We start from the raw sequence: 26,895 nt of genomic DNA, 5'->3' as shown, positions 1-26,895 counted from the left end.
GGTCCTTAAGCAAATTTTTAATGGAACACAGCCATGCCCATTTGTTTCTGCATTGTCTGTGGCCGTTTTCTAACTACAGTGGCGAAGTTGAAACGTTACAGCAGAGGCTGCAAAGCCTAAAATATCTACTGTCTAGCCCTTTATGGAAAGAGTTTTCCAACCTCTTTCTTAGTGTTCCAAGAGTCTCTTTTATAAACTGCTATTAACTGTACCTTTATCAAATTAGATGATGGGTTTAAATGCACCTTCTTGGGGATTCAAAAGGCAACACAGAGGCCAGGAGGAAATCTGGGGTCCTATGAGAGATGGCTGTTACTCCTCTTCTCAATCAGTTCCTTCACATTTATAGCAAGGATCTACTCAACACAATAAACATGAACTAAGCCTCCGAATGGCAAAAAAACGAAAACAGAAAAAAAAAAGTGGTCAAGAACTCAAGCGCTGGAGGGACCTTGCTTTGGATATCGCTTCCATCACTTGCTTAACAGGTGAGCTGGAGAAGTCCTGTGACCTTGCCGAGCCTCTTTCCTTATCTGCAAAATGAGTTAATAATATATTAACCTGGGACTTCCCTGGTGGCACAGCGGTTAAGAATCTGCCTGCCGATGCAGGGGACACGGGTTCGAGCCCTGGTCCGGGAAGATCCCACATGCCGCGGAGCACCTAAGCCCATGCGCCACAACTACTGAGGCTGCGCTCCAGAGCCTGCAAGCCACAACTACTGAGCCCACGTGTCACAACTACTGAAGCCCGCGTGCCTAGAGCCCCATGCTCCGCAACAAGAGAAGCCACCGCAATGAGAAGCCCGCGCACCGCAATGAAGAGTAGCCCCCGCTCGCCGCAACTAGAGAAAGCCCACGCACAGCAACAAAGACCCAACGCAGCCAAAAATAAATAAATTTATATATAAAAAATAACATATTATCCCATTTAGTGCTCACAGCAGTCCAGTGTAATAGGGAAGAACAAATCTGACTCCATATCCCATCTGTTTCTTTAACTTTGACCTTTATATTCTATTGCTTTTGCTACAAGTTAATCGCTATAGGGGTGTTGCCTATAGCTTAAAGTATACTTAATGGCCCATCTCCCAGGACCCTGCCTCCTGAGCAATGAAGTTAAGCTAAAATACCTTCATTTACCCTCATAGGAAACATCCTGCCCAGGCTCACCTGTGAATGGCAGCAGGAAAGAAGACATTAACACACGTCCTCCGGAAGCTGGCAGGAACCAGGAAGTATTTGCAATAACGTATTGCCTTTTTAATTTTACCTCCCCCCCATCTTTGCTCTGTGAAAGAAACTAGCATCCTGACGGGGGCAAGGTGGGACACTTTGGGACACTAGTCCACCGTCTTCTCAGTCTTCTGGCTTTCCAAATAAAGTCACCATTCCTTGCCTGAGCACCTTGTCTCTCAATTGATTGGCCTATCATGCAGCGAGCTGTATGGACTCCGTAGCAATTTGCTAGGTCAAAGTGCTTTTCAAAGGCAAGAATAAAAATGCCTGCGTGCCTGCTGGTGCGATGATTATTACATGTACTGCCTCTTCCCTATTTGCTCCCTTAGTCATCCCTTCAAGACTGTCAGACCTATTAAGCATGGCTTCCCCTTACAGAAACTCATTACATGTGTTGCCTTTGACCAGGTAGGACTCTGTGATCCTGTCCTCCAGTATACACTCCACCAGCTTATTTGACATGGAAAGTCAGACTCCCTCATCTCACTCATACCGTGCCAGGCGCTCTGACCCCAGGCCCAATTGTCATATAGCAGAAAGAAGCCAAGACATATTTCAAAACAAATCAAGGTATATACAATGTGAGTTAGAGATGGCCTGAAGGGCATTCCAGAAAAAATGTCGCCACATGAAAACAGAGAAGTGCTATGTTGTCATGGTTAAGAGAGCTGGTTCAGCAGTCAGATGGGCTTGGATTTGAATCCTCCCTCTGCTCCTAACAGCTGTGAGGCCTGGAACAACTCATAATCTCTTTGAGCCTACTGAAAACCCTTCCATGTCTCCCCATTGCCCCAGAGATAGCGTCACCATCCCCAAGGCGACTGTCAAGACCCTGCACGATCTGGCTCGTATGCAACTCTCTTTTCTCTCCGCTCTCAAGCCTTCCTGGACTTGTTTCACATCCTTTGAATGTTCCATGTTCTTTCCTACCAAAGGGACTCTGCATGTGCTATTTCCCCAGCTGGGAATGAAATGCCCACCCCTACTCTACTCTTGCCTAATTCGCCTAGTTAACACCCATTCATCCTTCATCTTTCTTGTCCTTTTAGGTGTTCAAGGTCTTCTGCTGGTGTTCGGTAGGCATTCTGTGAGAACTGTTCCTTGAGGCCTGTAGATGTATTTTTGATGTATTAGTGGGAGGAGGTGAGTTCCATGTCCTACTACTCTTTCATCTTGATTCTCCCTCTCCCATTCATGCTTCAGACCTTAGTTTGAATGTCATACCTCCAGAAAGTTCTTCCTAACCCCACCGCCATGTCCACACAACTGGTTTCTGGACAGCCCCTACGCCCACTGCATCCTATGCCTCTGTGGGCTAGCATCTGACACCAATACTTACATTTTTAAAAATGCAAAGTGGGGATTAATTGTTAAATGTCTGTCTCGCCCATGAGAACAAGGATCTGGTCACCATTTGGTCTAGCACCTAGATTTGTGCCTGCTACATAGTAGGTGATCAATAAATACTTATTGGATACATGAATGAATGACTCTGGGATGTGCTGTTTCTTAGAGGATATCAACGTTATCATGTCACAGAGCGAGAGGTTCCAGAAAGCTAACATCTGCACAGTCGTCAGTTCACTGATGACAAAAGGACTCAGAAAGCAGGAAGAAAACCCTCTCAGAGTAGCAGTTCCCACCTCCCCGCTGGCATAATTTCAGGGCAAACCTCCTTCTCTGTTGCTAGCCAGAATGCTACTCTAAGTCAAATAATGCGGCCCACGTTAAGGGAATTTAAATATCTTTTCGACGTTGCACATGATTTATAATGTCTGCAAAGGCAGAGCTGAGATGGTTGATGTTTCCTTACACTGCAAGAAATTAAGGTGTCTATTTTCCCCAGCAGGTGTGCGAATACTGTAAATGCAGTTAATGCTAATGACAGCACGTGCCCCCCAAGAGAGCAAAGTGAACGAGGGAGGTTGTTCCTGTTATAATCTTCTCGCAACTTCCCGTTGCCTCAGCAAGGAGGATGCGGCTTCCTTTTCTGCCTCTTAAAATACGAGCAATAATCTCACTCTTAGTTTCCATGTCTTTTACCCAAGACAGATATAAGTTCCCTATAAACCCATTTTGAGCAGAGTAACACTGAACGTGGTGTTCTGGCATTCAACTCTGCTTCTCATACTTTCATGTGTGTACAGATCCCCTGGGTATCTCGGTAAAATGTAAATTCTCACAGGCCTGGGATCCTTCATTTCATGCCGTGGGTTCACAGACCAGACTTTGAGAAGGGAGGTCCTAATGGATACTTTAGCCTTTTTTGGTATCATCAGTAGTAAATGATGTGCTCAATGATCATTCTGACGCCCTGAAAATTCCTTCTGAACCATCCCCCAAAGAGCAGAAATTCAAGACATCAACTTGAAATCTTGGGGGCCACAGTTAAGGATTCCCCAGTAAAGCAACTCTCTGGAAAGCTAAGGGGTGTTTCAAGCTTGGAGTAGGATGGCTACAAGCAGAAGCTGTAGTCAAAATAGACATGGACATCCTGGTCCAGCCATTTACAAGCTGTGTGACCTTGGCCAGGGCATTTATCCTTACTGAGCATCAATTTTCTCACCTGTGAAAAGGGATGATAATTGCTGAGGGAATTTGGAGGATTAGAGACTAGAGATATAGGGCAGAGCCTGGCAGTGACTGTATTAGCACAGCCAAGGGTCATCTTGGCCCCATAAAACCTGGTTGCATTTAAGACCCATGCTAGCTGGCCTCCGGAGGGACTGCAAAGTTACAGACGTTTGGGACTTGGTCCTTAGCCCTTTGAGATCACGACTGTCATCGGCCCCATCAGGAACAGCGTCTTGGAAAGCCAGCATCACCCACCGGCCCCTTTCTACTCACAGCCACCCTTTCAGGCCCGGCTATTTAGGTACCTATCATTTTACCTTCAGACACCATCAAACACTTTCTTAAAACTAGAAACATTCTTCTCTCTATGGAATTTGGAAAGTTTTATAGGCATGCATTTCATTATCTGATGTATAAGCTCTGGAGTCAGATGGTCCAAATTTCATGTCTGACATGTAGTTTCTTTTTTTTTTTTTGCGGTACGCGGGCCTCTCCCTGTTGTGGTCTCTCCCGTTGCAGAGCACAGGCTCCGGACGCGCAGGCTCAGCGGCCATGGCTCACGGGCCCAGCCGCTCCGCGGCGTGTGGGATCTTCCCGGACCAGGGCACGAACCCATGTCCCCTGCATCGGCAGGCGGACTCCCAACCACTGCGCCACCAGGGAAGCCCTGTAGTTTGTTTTAACTTCTATGCTGTTCAGAGTCAGGATAGACGTTACCCTTAGAAGTTAGTGACCAGAGTGGCTCTTTTTGGGGTGCTGTTAATGTTCTGCTTCTTCACCTAGGTGGTCATTATTTAGGTGTGTTCAGTGTGTAAATATTAATCACTAATTACATATGCAATCTTCTGCATATGTATTATACTTTACTATAAATTTTAAAACATGCCATTCATGTTAACTCATCTACAAAGACTAGGCAATGATGGGAATAAATGCTTTCATGTTCAAAAAGCGAGAGTAAGTAGGATAGTTTAAAAAACAAATCTCGCAAGCAGCCAGTCTCCGTGCCAGCAGCCTAGGAGGTGACATCTCATTAATCCTCCCCGTCAGCCCACTTCCTTTTATTTTGGTCTATGTGAAAAAAAGGCACGAAGCAGATCCATGGAAGCCTGGAACTCCTGTGAGAAGAGTAGGAAGGACTGTACAGTTTGGGGTCCGGCACAGCAGCGCCCGGACTTGCTTGGTTTGGTTCTGTCCCAGGTGGTGTCTAATTGTGTGACACCGCGGGAGCCAACATCCTGCGTCAGCTGCAGGTATGAATCAGCGTGGAGCACCACTCAGCTGACTGTTCTCATCCAATAACGCTGTCACTGAGCTTATCTCTCACGTAGAGAACAATGATACACACTTGATCCATGGCTACTTGGCAAGCAGTCATAAACGGATCCTATTTCATGGTAGCTACTGAGGTTAGGATTTTTTCTTCAAGATACATTTGTGTGGACACAGGAGCTGCATTGCAAAGGAATCACTGGGTTGGCCAAGGTTTTTCCGGAAAGACCCGCTATCTCTAGTAGCCCTGACAGCAGCGTGGTGGGGTAGTTAAGCATGTGGCTTTTAGTGTAAGAAAGACCCAGGTTCAAGTCCTTGCTCTGCCACTGACTACCGGTGTGACCTTGCACTAGTTCCCTAACCTCTCTGTGCCTCAGTTTTATTAGAAATGGGTCAGGTTGCTTCGAGGCATGAACAAGATAATGTCTGTAAAGTGTGCCTAGCCCGGGACCTGGCACAGCTTTAAACACTCAATAAGTAATTGTTACTGTGGCATCTTATGCCCGTGACTGCCATGGAAAATCAATGAGATAAAATGTAGAAAATGCCTGATGCGAAGTCAGTGCTTGATAAGTGTTAACTGTGATCATCTCGAGACCACTGTTTCACAGATTAGCATTGGTGTGGGAACATCTGGCCCATAGGGAAGCTGGGTATTTTCCTGATTAGCTGGAGTATAATCTGACTTGTAAATGAAGGAAAGGAGTTACTGTCCCTGAAAAGGTCTTGCAAAACCCACAGGAACTGGGGCTGGCTCACCTTGTGCCTGGTTGCCCATGCTGCCCACCTGCAATGAGCCATCCGGTTACAAAGTTGAACATGATCTTTCCCAACTGTAATCCCTGAAACATTATCCTGGATTTCTTTCACTTTATATTCATTCATATAGCTATCCATTTGCAGGTCTCCTTTAGCACATGATTTCCCCAAACGTGTTCCAAAAATCAATAGTCTTTGAAAATGTATTATTCAGTGAAACAAAAAAGTTATGTGGTCAAATAAGGCAGAAACTCTGCATACTATACCCCTCTTTTGAGATCTGTAACATACACTGGCCTATTGAAGGTTCTGACAAGTCCTACCATTCATGCAATCACTCGTTCATTCATTCATTTAATACAACATGTATTGAGTGCTTACTATTTGCCAGTCACTATTCTAGGCACTGGGAAGAATATAGCAAAGAACAAAACCACCCTACAGGGCACTGTTTAATCCAGTGTTTCCCAACTGCGTTCTCTCTGTAGAGACCCTTCATGGTTCGGCACCCAATGCCCCACCCTCACTACAGCTAAAATGAGTATCTAGAAGCTCCAAAGCCTGGCATTTGATCTCACACCTCTGTGCATCCGCTTTGCCCTCCTCCCCACTGGAATGCTTTCTCTCCCCTCAACCCACTCCCACCTCACTAACCCCATTCTTCCATCTGGATTCTGCTCAAGCTGAAAATTCTCTGAGCAGGTCTCTTAGTTCACGCCACCAGGCTGAAAGAGCACGCCCCTCCTCTGCACTCTCGTCGTGCACAGGGCACACCCTGTACCGTGGCACATTCGTAATGATCTTTTTACTTGTCCATCCTCAACCAGACTCTGCATTCCTAGAAAGAAGTGACCGTGCGCCATCCATCTCTGTATTCCCAGAACTTAACTTGTGTTTGGCTCTCAGTACTGACTCTGCAAACAAGTGTTAAATGTCTGTGCGAATCGGGGCCAACAGTCTAGTGTTATGCAAATGATTTTCCAAAGGCACCAGCTCTTAGCAGGCTCAGCCTGGGAGGGTGTGATTTGGCAAGCGTTGGACTTCAGCCCCAACCGACCCCATCCCCCATCGGCCTGCCACCTTTTCGCCAGCAACTCTGAAATGGAAGAATGGGGTTCCAGGCCGGGGTAGGGGATCTTAGGGGGAACATTAGACTGACTGTCCTGCACAGCCCTTTCAGACCTGAAACACTATATAAATAAACTAAATAAAATAAGTAAACTAAAGAGAACTTTGATGCAATCCTACATATAATTAGCATGTTTCCTTTCTCTTAAGTGATTATTATTAATAATTATTTAAGCGAGATATAATTAATTAATTATTATTATATATTATTAATATAATTACATTATTATTAATTATTATTAACTTGGTTGTACTCCGCTGATGGCCCATTAACCAAATCGGACATTCTGCTGCTCATTTGACTCTAAGGAAGTGCAGCTCATTCTGCAGGAGTCCCACTATAATGAAACAAGTTAAAATTGGCCTTACTGCTGTATTTCATTTATATAACTTGGAAATTATAAATAACATTGAGGATTGCCAGATAAAATATAGGATGCCCAGTGAAATTTGAAATTCAGATAACAATGAATTTTTTTAGTATAAGTATGGCCCATGCAATATTTGGGACATACTTATACTAAAAAATTTTGTTGTTCTTTACCTGAAATTCATATTTCACTAGGCATCCTCTATTTTTATTTGCTAAAACTGGCAACCCTATATGTGATGTTTTTGTGTATCAACAGCTATAGGATAGTCAAATTTTCCTGGTACTGTACCTCCAGAAATAATTATAGGGCATTTAAGGGCAGTAATCAGTGGATAAACATGGGAACACCCTCTCTTCTTTCCCTGACATTCAGGATGGAGTAGACAAGGAGAAAGGAGACTGTCATGATTCTGGAAGAGAAAGAAGCTTTTCTCTCTGAAAGGAAGGGAGCAAACTCAGTTTGGAAGGATTTAGAACATCAAGGTTGGGCTGCTAAATTCCGCAGAGGCTGTGATAACAGATCCATTTAAAGTGAAAAGTAGAAAGAGTCTTCATTTTTGCTATTGATCGGTTAGGTTCTGTTCTCTGTGCTTTCAGAGAAAACATAAATTGATGACTTCTTTAAAAGCAAGTTTTTCGAATATTACAATGAGGAGAATAAAAGTATCTATGTCTCAGGGCTTTAGCAAGAACTAAACCTGGTAACACATTTTAAGCACCCAACCAGAGAAAAGGTTCCAGAAATTGGAGCTGCTAATATTATTATCATCTCTATTGTTGGTATTATTTCTAAATCTGGAGCAATCTTCTATGAGCTTCCCTTCTTCCAGAATACAACAGGAAGGACTACAACACAGGAATAACTGGTTAGGTGAAGGGCGGGCATAGGGAGCTCGATACCTTACATCTCGTCACTGCTGAATTTGTACTCTCAAATTACAGCACCCCCCAACGACAGCAAAGGTTTTACCCAGACAGAATTTTTTTTTTTTTTTTCCGGGATCTTAGTTCCCCGACCAGGCATCGAACCTGTGACCCCTGCAGTGGAAGTGTGGAGTCTTAACCACTGGACTGCCAGAGAAGTCCCCCCAGACAGAATTTTGATACTGTTTATTTTCAATTATTATGTATTTTGTGTGTCAGTCCTTTAACTCCGTGCTGTTTTCAACCATGTTTAGCACTGGCATTGAGCAAACTTTGCTAGTTTTGTGAGTAAGTTGCAAAGATGTAAAGATGGCCAGAGGTTGGGTCTCATTTTCTATTCAAAAGCATGTTCTGTTAGCCGGATGGTAAATTAGAATCTCAAGTTCTAACACAAATTGATCGACTATGGTTTTGGCCACTTTTTCTTTTACCTCTGTGATTTATTTAACAGGTCATTAGCTTTGGTAACTTTTAAAATCCATGAAGTACTCTAACTACACATATTATAGATCTTGTGTTAGACTGGTGTTACGTCTCATACTATTGGTTCCTAACAGGAATCTAGACAAAGTGTCATTCATTGAGTCTTGCTGGCAAAGCTAGTTATGAACGTATATAGAGTGGGCTCAAACCACAGAAGCAGAGAAGACTATTTCCCCACTGAGCTAACTGCTGCGTCATTGTGAATTCAAGGTGATGGCTGGTCTATATTTAGTCCAGAAAAAGGGCCTCACTGAAAAGCGAAAGAGGTGATCAGTTGATACTCAGTAAAGGCAAATGATAGTAGCTGCGTAAAATTTAAAGAGGGATCAGGATTCCAGGAAGCAAGTTAATACAAATAGAACCATGAAATTAGTTAGTCCACCCTCATGGCCTGTGCCCCCCACAGTCTGTACTGTGCCCGAGAACTGGTCCTGATGCACAGGGCTATTCCTTCCAGTGAGGCCACATGCGGACCTTCCAGAGAAATCCTGATCTCACTGGGCCCCTAGATGACTGGAGCAAAGTTGGACTTACTGATGAGTAAGGCAGATGGGCTTCCCAAGTCTCCGGGACCAAGTGGGCGGTGATGGGGGAGAGGAGCAAACATGTCACTGTTCCCACTTGTACATTTTAAGAAACATTAAACATCAATAACAATTGCCCATTAGCCTAAGAACTTTGAAATACTGAACAATCAAATGATGAACATTATCCACTTTTCATAAAGCCATGCTACAATATATTGTTAAGTGGCTAAGGCATTACAACCAAAGTAAAATTTGGACTGTCCATATTCCATGACAGTTTATGTTTATAATCTTCCTTCTTAGCCGTCAATACTTTTGCTAAGGCACAAAAAATAATTTAGGATTAAGCAATTTAATACAAACTGTGTTTCATGGAGGAGTTATTTCACAACTTGAGAACACAGACCATTCAGCGTCCATCAAGCGTCTACAGAACACACTTAAGGTACCATATGCCGGCAGTAGGACACGCCCATGCCTTTATTTTGTTAAGATTCTTTCTAGTTTTTTCGGTTGATTTTGTTAAAGCCAACCCAGAAGGGGTTTTACCTTTACAAGTGTGTACATGGATAGATTCAAATAATCTTCCATACTCTTAACACAAGCCCAATGTACCATACAGTCCAGTGACACCAGTACTACTGTCCTCTGTCCTGTCATTGTGCCACTCTTTTGCTCTAGGTCCTGTCTCAGGACCAGACTTGAAGGAGATGATGATCTACTAGAAGGGAGGAGATAATGGTTTCTACCCATTCCTCATGGGAACTAGTAAAAGTAGGACCGCAATAAGTAACTTATTTATTTATTTATTTATTTATTCTTTGGCTGTGTTGGGTCTTCGTTGCTGCATGCGGGCTTTCTCTAGCTGCAGCGAGCGGGGGCTACTCTTCCTTGCGGTGCATGGGCTTCTCATTGCGGTGGCTTCTCTTGTTGTGGAGCACGGGCTCTAGGTGCGCGGGCTTCAGTAGTTGTGGTTCATGGGCTCAGTAGTTGTGGCTCGCAGGCTCTAGAGCGCAGGTTCCATAGTTGTGGCGCACGGGCTTAGTTGCTCCGTGGCATGTGGGATCTTCCCAGACCAGGGCTCGAACCCGTGTCGTCTGCATTGGCAGGTGGATTCTTAACCACTGCACCACCAGGGAAGTCCCAGTAACTTATTTTTAAACTTAAAAAGTGAAAGAACTAATAGTGAAGTTTAGCTCACCCTACAAAACACACCTCAAATGCTTCCTCTGTAGCAACAGAGATGATGATGATGATCCTGATGACGACGATGATGCCGAGAGCTAAAACGTATACAGCACTTACCAGAAGCTAGGCAAGGGCTTTGTACATATTAACTCATTTCACCCTGACTTCATTCATGTGAAGGGGGCACTGTATTCTCCCAATTTATAGATGAGGAAACTGAGGTATAGAGAAGTTTAGTACTTTGCCCAAAGTCATCCAACTGGTAAGTAGCAAAATTAAGATTCAAACACAGCCAAGCTGGAGCCAGAGGCCATGCTCTTATCCGCCACGCCAAACTGTTATGCCTTCCTAGAGCTTCCATAGCACCTCCACAGAGTCTGGCTTAACCTTACACAGTTGGCAGTTAACAGAAATGACTAGAACACAAGGCATGTTATCTAAGTGTCCACTTCCCCCACTTAATGGTGAGGTACCTGAAGCCAAGACCCATGTCTTATTTGTCTCTGTATGCTCCAGGGCCTCGCTCAGCATCTAGACCTATTGTACGTCCAGAATAAATTTGTTACATGAACTAGTTTGAGATATTAGGCCGACCCCTATGAAATTGACATTGTTACAAGTCAAAATAGTTCTTTTTCAATTTCATTTAGTTCAACCTTCTAGAACACAGACAGCACCTACCAGCTCGGAAGCAAACCTATTCTTCATGTTCTTTCAATGCTTTATGAATTCGTAGCACACTGATACTTACAGGAAGAGACTAACACCATCAGGTAGTTTACTCATCTACCACTGCCAAGACCAGAACATGGAAAAGTTGGTAGCCTGTGATTTACTTACGCAAACATTTCATGCCTCATTTTCCTCTACTGCAGGCACATAATAATGCCTCAGGGTACCCTACAATACCATTTTTAAAGGTCTCCAAACCAACAATGGCCAGGGCATTAGACGTTTTATCAAGGTGACATCCATCTTACCAATAACTTTCCAAAGCAAGTCTCTGCTTCATCCCTATCCCCTTCTCTCATTCATTCATTTATTCATCAAGTAATTTTCAAGCATTTCTTCCAGGCTGGGCCTTGAGGATATTAAAAAAAACCACACACTCAGCTCCCACTGGTGGCTTTTTGTAACTCCTAAGTAGTAATAGCAGCTCGCTCCACAAGATGGCACTCTTAATTCTTCTTTGTATTCCTTTACTACCATGAAAGGTCGTATGATTTTTCCACTGTTGCAAAACAAATAGAACTAAGAGGGTTTTTTTCACGATTGATGTAGCTGACTGCTCATATGAACATATTTCAGACACTTCAAAACAATGGTTTTCTCAGGGACATTCAAATGTTACTTTGGGAGAGGGTGTATGTTGCAACATGGAGGGCATGTTGTGATGTGAAAAGGTTGGAACCTTCTCTTATTGCTGGTCCTGACCAAGAGAGCACGCAGGCTTATGGAAAAGAAAGGCAGCAAGTTGCATAGAACACTGCAGGCAAAGAGCACTGCAGCAGAAAGTGCACTGAGGTAGGCGTTCTGAAATTCCTCATACTCAGTTGCTCCATCCCCACTATTCCTACCCACACTGGTTCCAGATGCCCATGCCCACTCTCACCTCGACCCTCTCTACCAAAGGCACAGGATTCAGCTGAGTTTGGCAAATTTTGACCAATGCTTTTAATTCAAGAGAACAGCCTAAGGCTGAAAAGAATAAGTAGGAAAATGACTATTTTTTGAATGCTGAATACTGAGCAGTTTGATAAGCAAAGTGCTTAGCAAACTTATTTCATTTAATACAAGAACCCTATGAGAAAGTTTTATGTACAAACACTTATGTAATACCTGATTCTAAGCACTTCACAAATATGATTTCATTTCAATTAATCATCATAACATTCCTATGAGGATATACGCTATTGTTATTTCCCTTCTATGGGAAACTGAGGCATAAAGGGATTACTTGACTTGCCAAAGGTCTAACAGCTGGGGTTCATAGCCAGGAATGTCAAACTCAGTGTCTGGGCTTTTATGCTGCATCTCTGTTTCAGAGAAAAAAATATTAGGTCCATTGGATAAGAATGCCCTCAAATTTCTGTTATGAAACTTATAAACTTACCTGACTCTGCACCTTCTCTGTTTGGCTAACATATTTACCAAAACGTCCATGACACAATAAAAAAATCACCTGTCATGCCAAGGACCAGGAAAATCACAATGTGAATTTTAATAAAAGATAATCAACTAATGTCAACATTGAGATGACTTTGATGTTGGAATTATCTGACAAGGATTTTAAAGCAGCCATCATACAAATGCTTAAACAACAATTAGAAATTCTCATGAAACAAATGAAAAAATATAGAATCTCAGAAAAGAAATACAAATTATAAAAAAGAACAAAAGGGAAATTATAAAAATGAAAAATACAATAATATAAATTTAAAAATCACTGGATGAAATCAATAGTAGATTGATGACAGAGGATAGAATCAGTGAACTTGAGAATGGATCAACAGAGTTCACAAAATATGAATAACAGCAATTAAACAGACTGTAAAAAAAAATGAACAGAACCTCAGAGATCTGTGGAACAACAACAGAAGATCCAATATTCACATCATAGGACTCCAAGAAGGAGAGGAAGAAAATGGAACTGAAAAAATGTAAAAACATAAGGGCTAAAAACTTCCCAAGTTTGGTGAAAGATGTAGACCTATAGATTCAAGATGCTGAGCAAACTCCAAATAGTATAAACACAAAGAAATGCATGCCAAGACGCATTATAATTAAACTTCTGATGAATAAAGACAAAAAAGAAATCTTGAAAGCAGCCAAACAGAAAGAACACATTACCCAGAGACAATACCAATTCGACTGACTGCATATTTCTCATCTGAAACCATGAAGAACAGGAGGGAGTTTCACAATCTTTCAAGTGAAATTCAAGAAAACTTTTTCAAGAAAATTCTTTTCTCTGAGGAAGGCCATGCAAAGAGAATGAAAACACTAGCTACAGTCTGGGAGAAAATATTTGCAAACCACGTATCTGACTAAAACTATCTAGAGTATCTAGAATATACAGAGAACTGTCAAAGCTCAAGAGTAGCTTTTCCAGTAAACGGCCTGAGGTGACCTCTAAAAATGGTTCGCTATTCACTTGACCCAGAAAACCCCACAAAATCATGCAAGTCAAGAGGTTCAAATCTTTGTGTTCACTTTAAGAATGCTCGTGAAACTGCCCAGGCCATTAAGGGTATGCATACCTTAAAAGCCACCAAGTATCCAAAGGACGTCACTTTAAAGAAGCAATGTGTGCCATTCCGACGTTACAATGGTGGAGTTGGTAGGTGTGCCCAGGCCAGACAGTGGGGCTGGAAGCAGGGTCGGTGGCCCAAAAAAGAGTGCTGAATTTTTACTGCACATGCTCAAAAATGCAGAGAGTAACGCTGAACTTAAGGGCTTAGATGTAGATTCTCTGGTCATTGAGCACATCCAGGTGAACAAAGCCCCCAAGATTAGGCACAGGACTTATAGAGCTCATGGTCGGATCAACCCATACATGAGGTCTCCCTGCCACACTGAGATGATCCTTACTGAAAAAGAACAGATTGTTCCTAAACCACAAGAGGAGGTTGCCCAGAAGAAAAAGACATCCCAGAAGAAACTGAAGAAACAAAAACTTATGGCCCGGGAATAAATGCCGCAAAAAATAAATGCAAATAAAAGTAAAAAAACAAAAAAACCAAAAAGCTCAAGAGTAAAAGTCAAAAAATCCAACTGAAAAAAAAAATCGACAAAAGTCAGACAGATATTTCACCAAAGTGGATATACAGAGGGCCAATAAGCACATAAAAAACCATTCAAAATCATTAGCTATCAGGGAAACACAAATTAAAAGCACAATAAGATACCACTGTACACTTAGTAAAATGGCTAAAATAAAAAATAACAGGAGAAAATTCTGGTGATGATGCCAATAACTGGATCACTCATCTATTGCTCTTAAGAATGTAAAATGGTGCAGTCACTCTGGAAAATGGTTTGGCAGTCCCTTAAAAAATTAAACATGCAACTAACTATCAAATGACCCAGTAATTGCACTCCTAAGTATTTATTGCAGAGAAATGAAAACCCATCTTCACACAAAAATCTGTACAAATATGTTTATAGCAGCTTTATGTGTAAGATTGGAAAACCAGTAGGTAACAGCTCAGATGTTCTTTAATGGGTGAATGGTTATGCTAAGTGTGGTATATCTATATCATGGAACTCAGGAATAAAAAGGAAAAAAGTTATTGATATGCACAATACCTAGGTGAATCTCAGGGAATTATGCTGAATGAGAAAAGCCAATTCCCAAAGTTTACATACTGTGTGATTTCACATATATAGCATTCAAGAAATGACAAAATTATAGAAATGGAAAAGAGATTAGTGGTTGCAAGCAGTTAGGGATGGCGGAGGGATGGTGAGAGGGATGCAGGAGGGTGACGTATGTGGTTATAAAAGAGCAACATGAGGGATCCATCTGGTGTTGGAACCGTGTGTAGTCCTAAGAGTGCTGATGCACACACAACTCACACAAGTGATAAAACTGTATAGAATTTAATATGTATACGCACACGCAAGTGCAGGTGGTGCTGGGGAAATCTGGGTAGAATCGGCATTTTATAGCAGTGTCAATGTCCTGGGTGGTATAGTGTACTGTGTTAATGCAGGATGTGATTGTTAGGGGAAGCTGGGCAGGTCATGCAAAAAAAATCTCTGTTTATTTCTTGCAACTAACTGCATGTGAATCTACAGTTATACCAATAATAATTTCCATTAAGAAAAAGCAAGAGTTGCTCAGTCACTTAAGGCTCCATATTCCTGTCTAGCAACCACCTATTTTTTTAGTTTCCCTGCACAACCAGCTTCTGATTTCTCTGTCTCAACTTCCTCATCCCCAATCAATTCTCAGTCCACCACAATGGATACTATCACTCCACTGAAATGGCTCTTGTCAAGGTTAACAACGATCTTCTTGTCATTCTATCCCTATCTTTTTTTTTTTTTTTTTTTTTTTTTTTTTTGCGGTACGCGGGCCTCTCATTGTTGTGGCCTCTCCCGTTGCGGAGCACAGGCTCCGAACGCGCAGGCTCAGCGGCCATGGATCATGCGCCCAGCCGCTCCGTGGCATATGGGCTCTTCCTGAACCGGGGCACGAACCCGTGTCCCCTGCATCGGCAGGTAGACTCTCAACCACTGCGCCACCAGGGAAGCCCTCTATCCCTACCTTACTTGATGTCTCACCCTGCTGACTGCTCCTTCCTTCTAGAAACATTCTTTCCCTCTCCGTCTTCACAGGTCATTCCTCAATCTCCCTTTTGGGCTCCTCTTTCTCTGCCTGCCTGTTTCTCTTCCTTCCAGATCATTCAGTAATTAACTTCATCAAGACCTGCAAGGTACTCACCACCTTCTCACAGTTAATCATCTACCCTATGTCTTCAATTCACTCTATCCAAACCTTTGACTCAACAATCCATCACTGTATTCACTCTCTTGCAAACAAGCTTAGCTCACTAATTTCTCTCTCCCTCTATCACATCTGCCTTGCAAAGTCCCAACTTCAGTCAACTCTCCTCTCTGCCTACTACATCCCTCTATTTTAGCAGCTGAATATTGTCTGCAAAAACACACAGTAGTGTTGGCAGGTTTCGTTTTAAAATTTAAAACCCTGATTTTAAATTTCAAATGAGCCCTCTATGTTGCCTGAACATCACACCACTTGCTTTCATGTTCACATTCCTACTGCCAAAACAACGATTTCACAGCTTTCTCTCCCTTCTCAAACCTACAAACAAATCCAACATCTAACCTTTCGCTCACAGATGATGTTCTAGGCCCACTCAATTGACAAAGGAGCAGCCGTATAGTAAAATGTCCCTGCTTCTCTCTGTGGCTATCTCCTCCACTTGTGCTCAGTGTTCATCGCATCCCCTCTAGCCTTCTAAGGGGTCCCCTTCCTCTCATTATTCCCTCTCTTTCTTGCATCTCAAATTTCTCCCTCTCCCTCTGATCATCTTCAGCAGCAAATGGGCTTGCCTTAGGTATTTGCCATTTTTACAAAAAATTCCTTTTACCCTAAATCTCCATTCCACCTGCCACCTCATTTCTCATCCACTTCACAACAAAATCTCTTGTGTAAGTAGTCTGTAGTCACCATTTTGACTTTACAGCTCTCATTTTTTAAAAATTTATTTACTTATTTTTGGCTGTGTTGGGTCTTCATTGCTGCACGCGGGCTTTCTCTAGTTGCGGCGAGCGGGGGCCACTCTACTGCGGTGCGTGGGCTTCTCATTGCGGTGGCTTCTCTTGTTGCGGAGCGCGGGTTCTAGGTGCACGGGCTTCAGTAGTTGTGGCACGCGGGCTCAGCAGTTGCGACTCGCGGGTTCTAGAGTGCAGACTCAGTAGTTGTGGCACATGGGCCCAGTTGCTCCGTGGCATGTGGGATCCCCTGGGACCAGGGCTTGAACCCCTGTCCCCTGCATTGGCAGGCAGACTCCCAAGCACTGCACCACCAGGGAAGCCCCTACATCTCTCATTTTTTCCTCAACTCTAATTCCAGTTTCTCTCCTCACCACTCACTCTACAGACACTGTTTTTGCAAAAGTTATCAATGACCTTCATGTCATCGAAGTCAGTGGTCTCTTCTCTGCTCTTAATTTACTTGATTCCCAGCAGGACTTGACATATCTGACTATTCCATCCATTTTAAAACCTGTTCTTCCCTTGGCTTCCAGAACGCTGCACTCTCCTGGTTCTATTTCTATCACACTGGCCTCTCTCCCAAACTGTTTTGCAGCCTCCTTTTCTTCTCATCCTAAGTGGCCTCATTCAGTCCTATAGCTTTAAATACTGTCTATGTACTGATGACTCCCAGGTTTACATTTCCGCTCATATCCAACTGCCTACTTGACATCGCCATTTGGATGTCTAACAGGCACCTTAGAACTATCACAGTCAAGTGAGGGGTGCCGGCTTGGGGTGTGTGTGCCTGGAGCACTCCAGACTCTGGCCACTTTCAGGAATATCTCCGTGGGTTCCCAGCCAGGGGTCGGGCCAAAGCTCCTACATTGGGAGCTCCAAGTCTGAAACACTGAATTAACAGAGAATCTCAGACCCCAGGGAATATTCATCGGAGTGAGGTCTCATGGAGGTCCTCATTTCAGCACCAAGACCCAGCTCTACCCAACAGCCTACAAACTCCAGTGTTGGGAGCCTCAGGCCAAATAACCAGTAAGACAGGAACACAATCCCACTCATAAAAAATAAATAAATAAATAAGACGGCAAAAAAATATGTCACAGATGAAGGAGCAGGTAAAAACCTATAAGACCAAATAAATGAAGAAGAAATAGGCAATCTATCTGAAAAAGAATTCAGAGTAATGATAGTAGAGATGATCCAGAGTCTTGGAAATAGAATGGAGGCATGGATTGAGAAAATGTTAAACAAGAAATGTTTAACAAAGATCTAGAAGATCTAAAGAACAAACAAACAGAGATGAACAACACAATAACTGAAATGAAAAATACACTAGAAGGAATCAATAACAGAATGACTGAGGCAGAAGAACGAATAAGTGAGCTGGAAGTCACAATGGTGGAAATAACTGCCAAGGAGCAGAATAAAGAAAAAAAAGAATGAAAAGAATTGAAGACAATCGCAGAGACCTCTGGAACAACACTAAAGGCACCAACATTCGAATTATAGGGGTCCCAGAAGAAGAAGAGAAACAGAAAGCATCTGTGAAAGTATTTGAAGAGATTATAGTTGAAAACTTCCCTAACATGGGAAAAGAAATAGTCACCCATGTCCAGGAAGCATAGAGAGTCTCATACAGGATAAACCCTAGGAAAAACACAGCAAGACACATATTAATCAAAGTAACAAAAATTAAATTCAAAGAAAAAATATTAAAAGCAGCAAGGGAGAAACAAAAAATAACATAGAAAGAAATCCCCCTAAGGTTATCAGCTGACTTTTCAGCAGAAACTCTGCAGGCCAGAAGGGAGTGGCAGGATATAGTTAAAGTGATGAAAGAGAAAAACCTACAACCAAGATTACTCTACCCGGCAAGGATCTCATTCAGATTTGATGGAGAAATCAAGAGCTTAACAGACAAGCAAAAGCTAAGAGAATTCAGCACCACCAAACCAGCTTTACAACAAATGCTAAAGGAACTTCTCTGGGCAGGAGCCAGAAGAGAAGGAAAAGACTTACAATAACAAACCCAAAACAATTAAGAAAATGGTAATAGGAACATACATAGTGATAATTACCTTAAATATAAATGGATTAAATACTCCAACCAAAAGACATAGACTGGCTAAACAAAACAAAGACCCATACAAAAACAAGACCCATATGTATGCTGTCTACAAGAGACCCACTTCAGACCTAGGGACACATACAGACTGAAAGTGAGGGGATGGAAAAAGGTACTCCACGCATATGGAAATCAGAAGGAAGCCGGAGTAGCAATACTTATATCAGACAAAATAGACTTTAAAATGAAGACTGTCACAAGAGACAAAGAAGGACGCTGCATAATGATCAAAGGATCAATTCAAGAAGAAGATATAACAATTGTAAATATACATGCACCCAACGTACAATCACCTCAAAGCAAATGCTAATAGCCATAAAAGGAGAAATAGACTTAACACAATAATAGTGTGGGACTTTATCACCCCACTTACATCAATAGTCAGGTCATCCAGACAGAAAATCAATAAGGTAACACAGGTGCTAAATGACACATTTGACCAGATGGACTTAGTTGATATTTATAGAGCATTCCATCGGAAAGCAGCAAAATACACATTCTTTTCATGTGCACATGGAACATTCTCCAGGATACATCACATGCTGGGTCACAAAGTGAGCCTTGGCAAATTTAAGAAAACTGAAATCATACCAAGCATCTTTTGCAACCACAATGCTATGAGGCTAGAAATCAACTACAAGAAAAAACTGCAAAAAAATAAACACGTGGAGGCTAAACAATATGCTAATAAACAACCAATGGATCACTCAAGAAATCAAAGAAATTAAAAAATACCTAGAGACAAATGAAAACAAAAACATGATGATCCAAAACCTATGGGATGCATCAAAAGCAGTTCTAAGAGAGAAGTTTATAGCGATACAAACTTACCTCAGGAAACAAGAAAAACCTCAAATAAACAACCTAACCTTACACTTAAAGCAACTAGAGAAAGAAGAACAAACAAAATCCAAAGTTAGTAGAAGGAAAGAAATCTTAAAGATCGGAGCAAAAATAAAGGAAATAGAGATGAGGAAAACAATAGGAAACTTCAATTAAACTAAAAGCTGGTTCTTTGAAAAGATAAACAACACTGATAAACGTTTAGCCAGACTCATCTATAAAAAAAATGGAGAGGGCCCAAAGCAATAAAATCAAAAATGAAAAAGGAGAAGTTACAAGCAACCCCACAGAAATACAAAGAATCATGAGACTACTCTGAGCAACTATATGCCAATAAAATGGACAACCTATAAGAAATGGATACATTCTTAGAAAGGTACAATCTCTCAAGACTGAACCAGGAAGAAACAGAAAATATGAACAGACCAAATTGCCAGCACTGAAATTTAAACAGTAATTTAAAAACTCCTAATAAACAAAAGTCCAGGACCAGATGGCTACATGGGTAAATTCTACCAAACATTTAGAGAAGAGTTAACAGCTATCCTTCTGAAACTATTCCAAAAAATTGCAGCATGTGTTCCTTTTGGAAGGAACACTTCCAAATTCATTCTATGAGGCCACAATCACCCTGATACCAAAAAGAGGCAAAAATATCACAAAAAAAGAAAATTACAGGCCAATATCACTGATGAACATACATGCAAAAATCTTCAACAAAATACTAGCAAACCGAACACAATGATACATTAAAAGGATCATACATCATGATCAAGTGGGATTTATCCCAGGGATGCAAGGATTTTTCAATATCCACAAATCAATCAATGTGATACACATTAACAAACTGAAGAATAAAAACCATATGTTCATCTCAATAGATGCAGAAAAAATTTTTTGATAAAATTCAACATCCATTTATAATAAAAACTCTCCAGAAAGTGGGCACAGAGAGAATATACCTCAACATAATAAAGGTATGATACACCCATAGCTAACTTCATACTCAAAGGTGAAAAGCTGAAAGCATTCCCTCTCGAATAGGAACCAGACAAGGATGCCAACTCTCACCACTTTTATTCAACATAGTTTTGGAAGTCCTAGCCACAGCAATCAGAGAAGAAAAAGAAATGAAAGAATATAAATTCGAAAATAAGTAAAACTTTCACTGTTTGGAGGTGACATGATCCTGTGCATAGAAAATCCTAAAGACACTACCAGAAAACTACTAGAGCTCACCAGTGAATCTGGTAAAGTTGCTGGTACAAAATAAATATACAGAAATCTGTTGCATTTCTATACACTGACAATAAAATATCAGAAAGAGAAACTAAGGAAACACTCCTATTTACTATCACATTAAAAAAAAATACCTAGGAATAAGCCTATCGAAAGAGGCAAAAGACCTGTACTCTGAAAACTATAAGACACTGATGAAAGAATTGAAAACCATACAAACAGATGGAAAGATATATTGTGTCCTTGCATTGGAAGAGTCAATATTGTTAAAATGACTGTACTACCCAAGGCAATCTACAGATCCAATGCAATCCCTATCAAATTACCAATGGCATTTTTCACAGAAATGAAACAAAAAATTAAAATATTTGTATGGAAACACAAAAGACCCCAAATAACCAAAACAATCTTGAGAAAGAATAACAGAAACATAACTGGAAGAATCATGCTCTCTGACTTCAGACTATACTACAAAGATACAGTCATCAAAACAGTATGGTACGGACACAAAAACAGATATGTAGATCAATGGAACAGGATAAAAAGCCCAGAGATTAAATCCACATAGTTATGGTCAATTAATCTATGACAAAGGGGGCAAGAATATACAATGGAGAAAAGACAGTCTCTTCAATAAGTGGTGCTGGGAAAAGTGGACAGCTACATGTAGAAGAATGAAATCAAACACTCTCTAACACCATATACAAAAATAAACTCAAAATGGATCAAAGACCTAACTGTAAGACCAGGTACTATAAAACTCCTAGAGGAAAACATAGGCAGAACACTCTTTGACATAAATTGCAGCAATATTTTATTGGATCCATCTCCTAGAGTAATGGAAATAAAAATAAAAATAAACAAATGGGGCATAATCAAACTTAAAAGCTTTTGCACAACAAAGGAAACCATAAACAAAACAAAAAGACAATCTGCGGTCTAGGAGAAAATATGCAAATGATGCAACCAACAAGGGATTAATTTCTAAAATATAAAAACAGCTCATACAAATTAATATTGTTAAAAAACAAACAACTTAACAACAAACGGGCAGAAGACCTAAATAGACATTTCCCCAAAGAAGACATACACACAGTCAACAAGTGCATGAAAAGATGCTCAATATCGCTAATTATTAGAGAAATGTAAATCAAAACTACCATGAGGTATCACCTCACACCGGTCAGAATGGCCATCATTAAAAAGTCTACAAACAATAAATGCTGGAGAGTGTGTGGGGAAATGGGAACCTTCCTACACTGTTGATGGGAATGTAAATTGGGCAGCCACTATGGAAAATAGTACGAAGGTTCCTTAAAAAACTAAAACTAGAACTACCATATGATCCAGCAATCCCACTCCTGGGCATATATCTGGAGAAAACTCTAATTCAAAAAGATACATGCACCCCAATGTTCATAGCAGCACTATTTATAATAGCCAATACATGGAAACAACCTAAGTGTCCATTGACAGATGAATGGATAAAGAAGATGTGGTATATATATAGACGATGGAATATTACTCAGCCATAAAAAAGAATGAAATAATGCCATTTGAAGCAACATGGATAGACCTAGAGATTATCATACAAACTGAAGTAAGTCAGAAAGAAAAAGACAAATATATGATATCGCTTATATGTGGAATCTAAAAAAGTGATATAAATCAACTTTTTTACAAAACAGGAACAGACTCACAGACATAGAAAACAAACTTATGGTTACCAAAGGGGATAGTGGGGTGGGGAGGGAGAGAGAAATCAGGAGTTTGGGATTAACATATACACACTACTATTTATAAAATAGATAACCAACAAGGACCTACTGTATAGCACAGGGAACTATGTTCAATATCTTGTAATAACCTATAATGGAAAGGAATCTGAAAAAGAATATACGTGTGTGTGTGTGTGTGTGTGTGTGTGTATAACTGAATCACTTGGCTGTACACCTAAACTAACACAACATTGTAAATTAGCTATATTTCAATTTTAAAACATGGTTAAAAAAATCATATCATTCATTTCCTTACTTAAAATCTTCCAGGGACTACCCAAGAGACTTAGAATAAAATCTAAACTCCTTTTCCTCCCTATTTTCCCAACCAGTCCTGTGGGAAAAGCCAGGGAGGGATTTCACCCTCCACTTTCCAGAAAACAAACTGGGGAAGAGGGCAAGGGAACCAACATATAAACACCCACTCCATATCTGCACTGGAGGAGGAGAAGGTTGTTTTATTTGTAGGAAATTAAAAGCCCTTGGCAGTTCTTTACCAAGCCTGGGTCAAATAGTCTGGCATCTCCAGGGTCTTCCCGGGGGACTGATTTCCATGTTTCTCTAATCTGAAGCCCCTGCTTCAAGTGGGCTGGTTTCTCCAAGGTGTTACAGTGAACCAGAGAACTTCCTGCCTCCAAGAGTTTGTTAGAATTCCCCCAACCATCTCTTTACCTCACTTCCTACTGTCCTTTCTCACCACCCAGCAAAATGCAACCATCATTCACTACCGTGGCCAGAGGGCAGCACTGACAAAAGGAAAGGTAATGAAAACCTTGGCCTTCTGTCTTCTGGTCCAGCTAGATCTGCAACTAAGTAGCTGTGTGACTCTGGGCAAGCCACATAACCACTCTGAGGCTTAGTGTTATTGAAATGATCCCTGTTAACACTAAGATTCCAAAATCAACTGCTAGTTTTCAAGTTGCAATACATTACCAATTCTACTCGCACCAGGTCAAAGAGAGGAAATGTAATCGTTTTATAAGAAGTAAACAAAGGGCTTCCCTGGTGGTGCAGTGGTTGAGAGTCCACCTGCCGATGCAGGGGACACGGGTTCGTGCCCCGGTCCGGGAAGATCCCACATGCCGCGGAGCGGCTGGGCCCGTGAGCCATGGCCGCTGAGCCTGCGCGTCCGGAGCCTGTGCTCCGCAACGGGAGAAGCCACAACAGTGAGAGGCCCGTGTACCACAAAAAAAATAAAAAATAAAAAAGAAATAAACAAAAAAAAAATCATTGGGACTTTCCTCTTTTTCCTTGGAAAACCTTCCTGGTTAACCAATGATTCAATCTTTCTTTAGTGGGACAGGGAAATCTTTAAGCTCCTGAACCAAACTGCCAATATCTGCTCACTTACTAGCTTCCATTTGCAAGAGTTTGAGACTAATTTCTTTAAAGTGGTGGATCCTGCTTGACTTTTCAAAGCAGAAGATTTTTCCTCATTATCTGCACTGTGAAAATGTTTTAAAAGAAATTAAATGAGGAACGATTACTTGCTGTTTGAATTAGCCCTTAATCACCCAGAGCTCCAGGGATGCGCTGTCTCTGGTGGCCCAGATTTTGCTGCACAGAGAAAGTACGCTGGGCAAACCCAAACTGCCTGCCCAGTGCCCAAGCCTAAGTAAGGCTTCACAGCCTTTCAGCCTCTTTCCTCTCCTATATCCTATCCGTCATCTGGTCCTGGATCTACCCAGAAACACTTTCTAGATATGTTCAGACCCAAAGAGCCAGCCCTTCCCCCTTCACCTATCTTAATGCTTCTTTTTTGTTTGTTTTCACATCTCTGTGTCTTTGTCCTTTGCATTTAATAAAATCTCTGCCTCTGATATCCAGGCTTAGTTCCCATTCCACCCTCTCATATGTAGCTGAAATTGCCCCTCCTCTGTGAAGTCTCCGCCCCTACCCTTCCTAAAATGAGCAGGAGCGTCTCACAGTAACTTTCAGAGGTTGCCCGTCAGGGCTGTCTTCTTTATCTCTGTATCGCCAGCATCTGGCACAAGGCTGGTGAATTCGCAAAGTAGAGTTGACCCTTGAACAACACGAGTGTGAATTGCGCAGGTTTTTTTATTGCGCGAATATTTTTTTCACTAGATACATAGTACAGTACATGCTAGATGATCCACGATTGGTTGAACCTGCAGATGCAGAACCTCGGATACAGCCAGCCAACTGTCAGGTTCTAGGCAGATTTCTGACTCTGTGGAGGGTCGGTGCCCCTAATCCCCCCATTGTTCAAGGGTCAGCAGCACTTACTCACTGTCTATTGAGCACGAGAATGGATCCTCAGAACCTGGATTTGCACATGCAGGAAACAAGAGTTCTACTTCCTTGGCCTGATGCTTACTATGATGTCAAAGCCCGCCTTCTGTATGTCACTGTTCGCTGGCCGCTTTCTTTAGGGAAGTCCTTTTTCTCTACTATTGATTGTGGCAATGCATTTGAGCTGCTGTCCAAAGACTTAACAGCTGTTTTGTACTTGACTGCAATCAAAGGAGGCAGGAACCAGGCTAACATGGACTGTTGACCTGGAAGGCTCCCTCGGTGGTCTGAATTGTAATATCTTGATGTCTGCAGCAACACTTTTAACTTCTGTACAAAGCAAGATATTTAAGAACAGTCAAGCTGGTTTTGTCACTCTAATGACCCTAACTGGAATTTGCCAGTAAAACAAGAAGAAAATCTCCATGAGCATTCGGCTAGAAAAGTAAAAAGCAATTAAAAAGGGTTCATTTGTTAGTTGTCTACATTTCTCAACTTTTCCCCAGGACATATTTAAAATCTACGAATTTTGACAGGAAAGACATTAGCTTTGATCTGTGGTCTGGATATCAAAATGTTTACCATAGTTAAAATGTTGGCTCCTTAAAACATAATTAACCCTTAGCCCCTTCACCCCTTTTTAAACTCTTCAAATTTATGCAATTTCACCCAAGAGTGCCTATAACTTAACTGTACCCCCAAGGAATTAATTTTCAGGGGCATATGCTGAGTGGTGTTTCTAGTTTTTCACAATCATACCATCTTTCTCCCTCTAAAAGCTCAGTCTTCTCTACAGGAGGACCAAGATGCATCTCTGCATTGCTCCACAGTGCATGGTAGGACGTCTAGCATAGATTCTGCCCTCTCGGAGTTGTAGCTGATGACAACACAATAACAATAATGAATATAAACATGCATTGACACCAACTATAGCTTCTGCAACTTTTACTATTAAATCTTAGCATCTCTGTAAGATAAGGGTTATTATCCCTATTGTGTGTGCATGAGGAAACTGAGCTTTAAGAGATTTTCAGTGTCTTGCCCCAAATTGTGGTTAGTGGGTGGCAGAGCCAGGAAACAAACCCATGTCTCTCTGTCCCCAAAGCCAAGACACTTTTTTCTCTTACAGGAGCCTCTGACCAAAATGGATTGCTTCATCTCATTTCTGTTCTGCAGGTGAACAAACTGAGTCCTAGAGAAGGTCGGTGAACATGTCCAAGGTCACATCAAAAGGAAGTGTTTTGAGTAACTTCAAACCCAGTTCTGTGAGATTCCTAAGTTCTTGCGATCTCTCTTTGCTACCCTGTTTACACGAATGGATGGACCTCAGCTGACGTGAGACTGATCTCATGGGGTGTCAGGGTAGCTTGGGGACTGGAGGGCGCAATGGGTGAGTGGCCATATTTTAAAAGGTAGGAGGGCAGGGTAGCCACCATCTTATCCTCCTATTCCTTAGTGACTCAGTTTGGCCCTGGGCAGCCTGATTCCCTGTGGTTCAGAGCACTGGTGGGGGACGCTGATTCTCACACAAGATATGTACACATCCTAATCCCTGAACCTGTGAATATTGCCATATTTGAAAAAAGAGGCAGATGTCATTAAATTAAGGATATTGAGATGAGATCATCCTCAATTATCTGGGTGGGCCCTAAATCCAATTACAAATGTCCTTATAAAGGAAAGGCAAGGGATATTGGAGAAAGAGGAGAAAAAGACACAGTAGAAGAGGAGGTGATATGAAGACAGAGGCGTAGAGTAAAGTGATGAAGTTACAAACCAAGGAACACCAAGGAATGCCTGAAGCCACCCCAAACTAGAAGAGGCAAGGAGCAGATCCTCTCCTAGAGCCTCTGGATGGAGTGCACCACTGCCAAAACTCGATTTTGGGTTTCTGGCCTCCAGAAATGCGAAAGAATAAAATTCTGTTGTTTTAAGCCAAGTCTGTGGC

General features: G+C 41.6%; 1 protein-coding gene and 1 pseudogene across 1 annotated transcript in view; one reads left to right on the top strand and one right to left on the bottom strand.

Annotated features, from left to right (window-relative positions):
* Positions 1-26,895, bottom strand: part of FGF13 (fibroblast growth factor 13) — a 526,861-nt gene that overhangs the window by 126,723 nt on the left and 373,243 nt on the right. The window lies entirely within an intron of this gene.
* LOC113612491 (60S ribosomal protein L17 pseudogene) lies at positions 13,605-14,188 on the top strand (annotated as a pseudogene).

This window comes from Aethalodelphis obliquidens, unplaced genomic scaffold, assembly GCF_003676395.1.
Source record: "Aethalodelphis obliquidens isolate GAN/ISIS:26980383/991018 unplaced genomic scaffold, ASM367639v1 scaffold78, whole genome shotgun sequence".
Taxonomy (NCBI): domain Eukaryota; kingdom Metazoa; phylum Chordata; class Mammalia; order Artiodactyla; family Delphinidae; genus Aethalodelphis; species Aethalodelphis obliquidens.
Note: the sequence above shows the minus strand (reverse complement) of the source record. Positions and strands in the feature narration are given on the sequence as shown.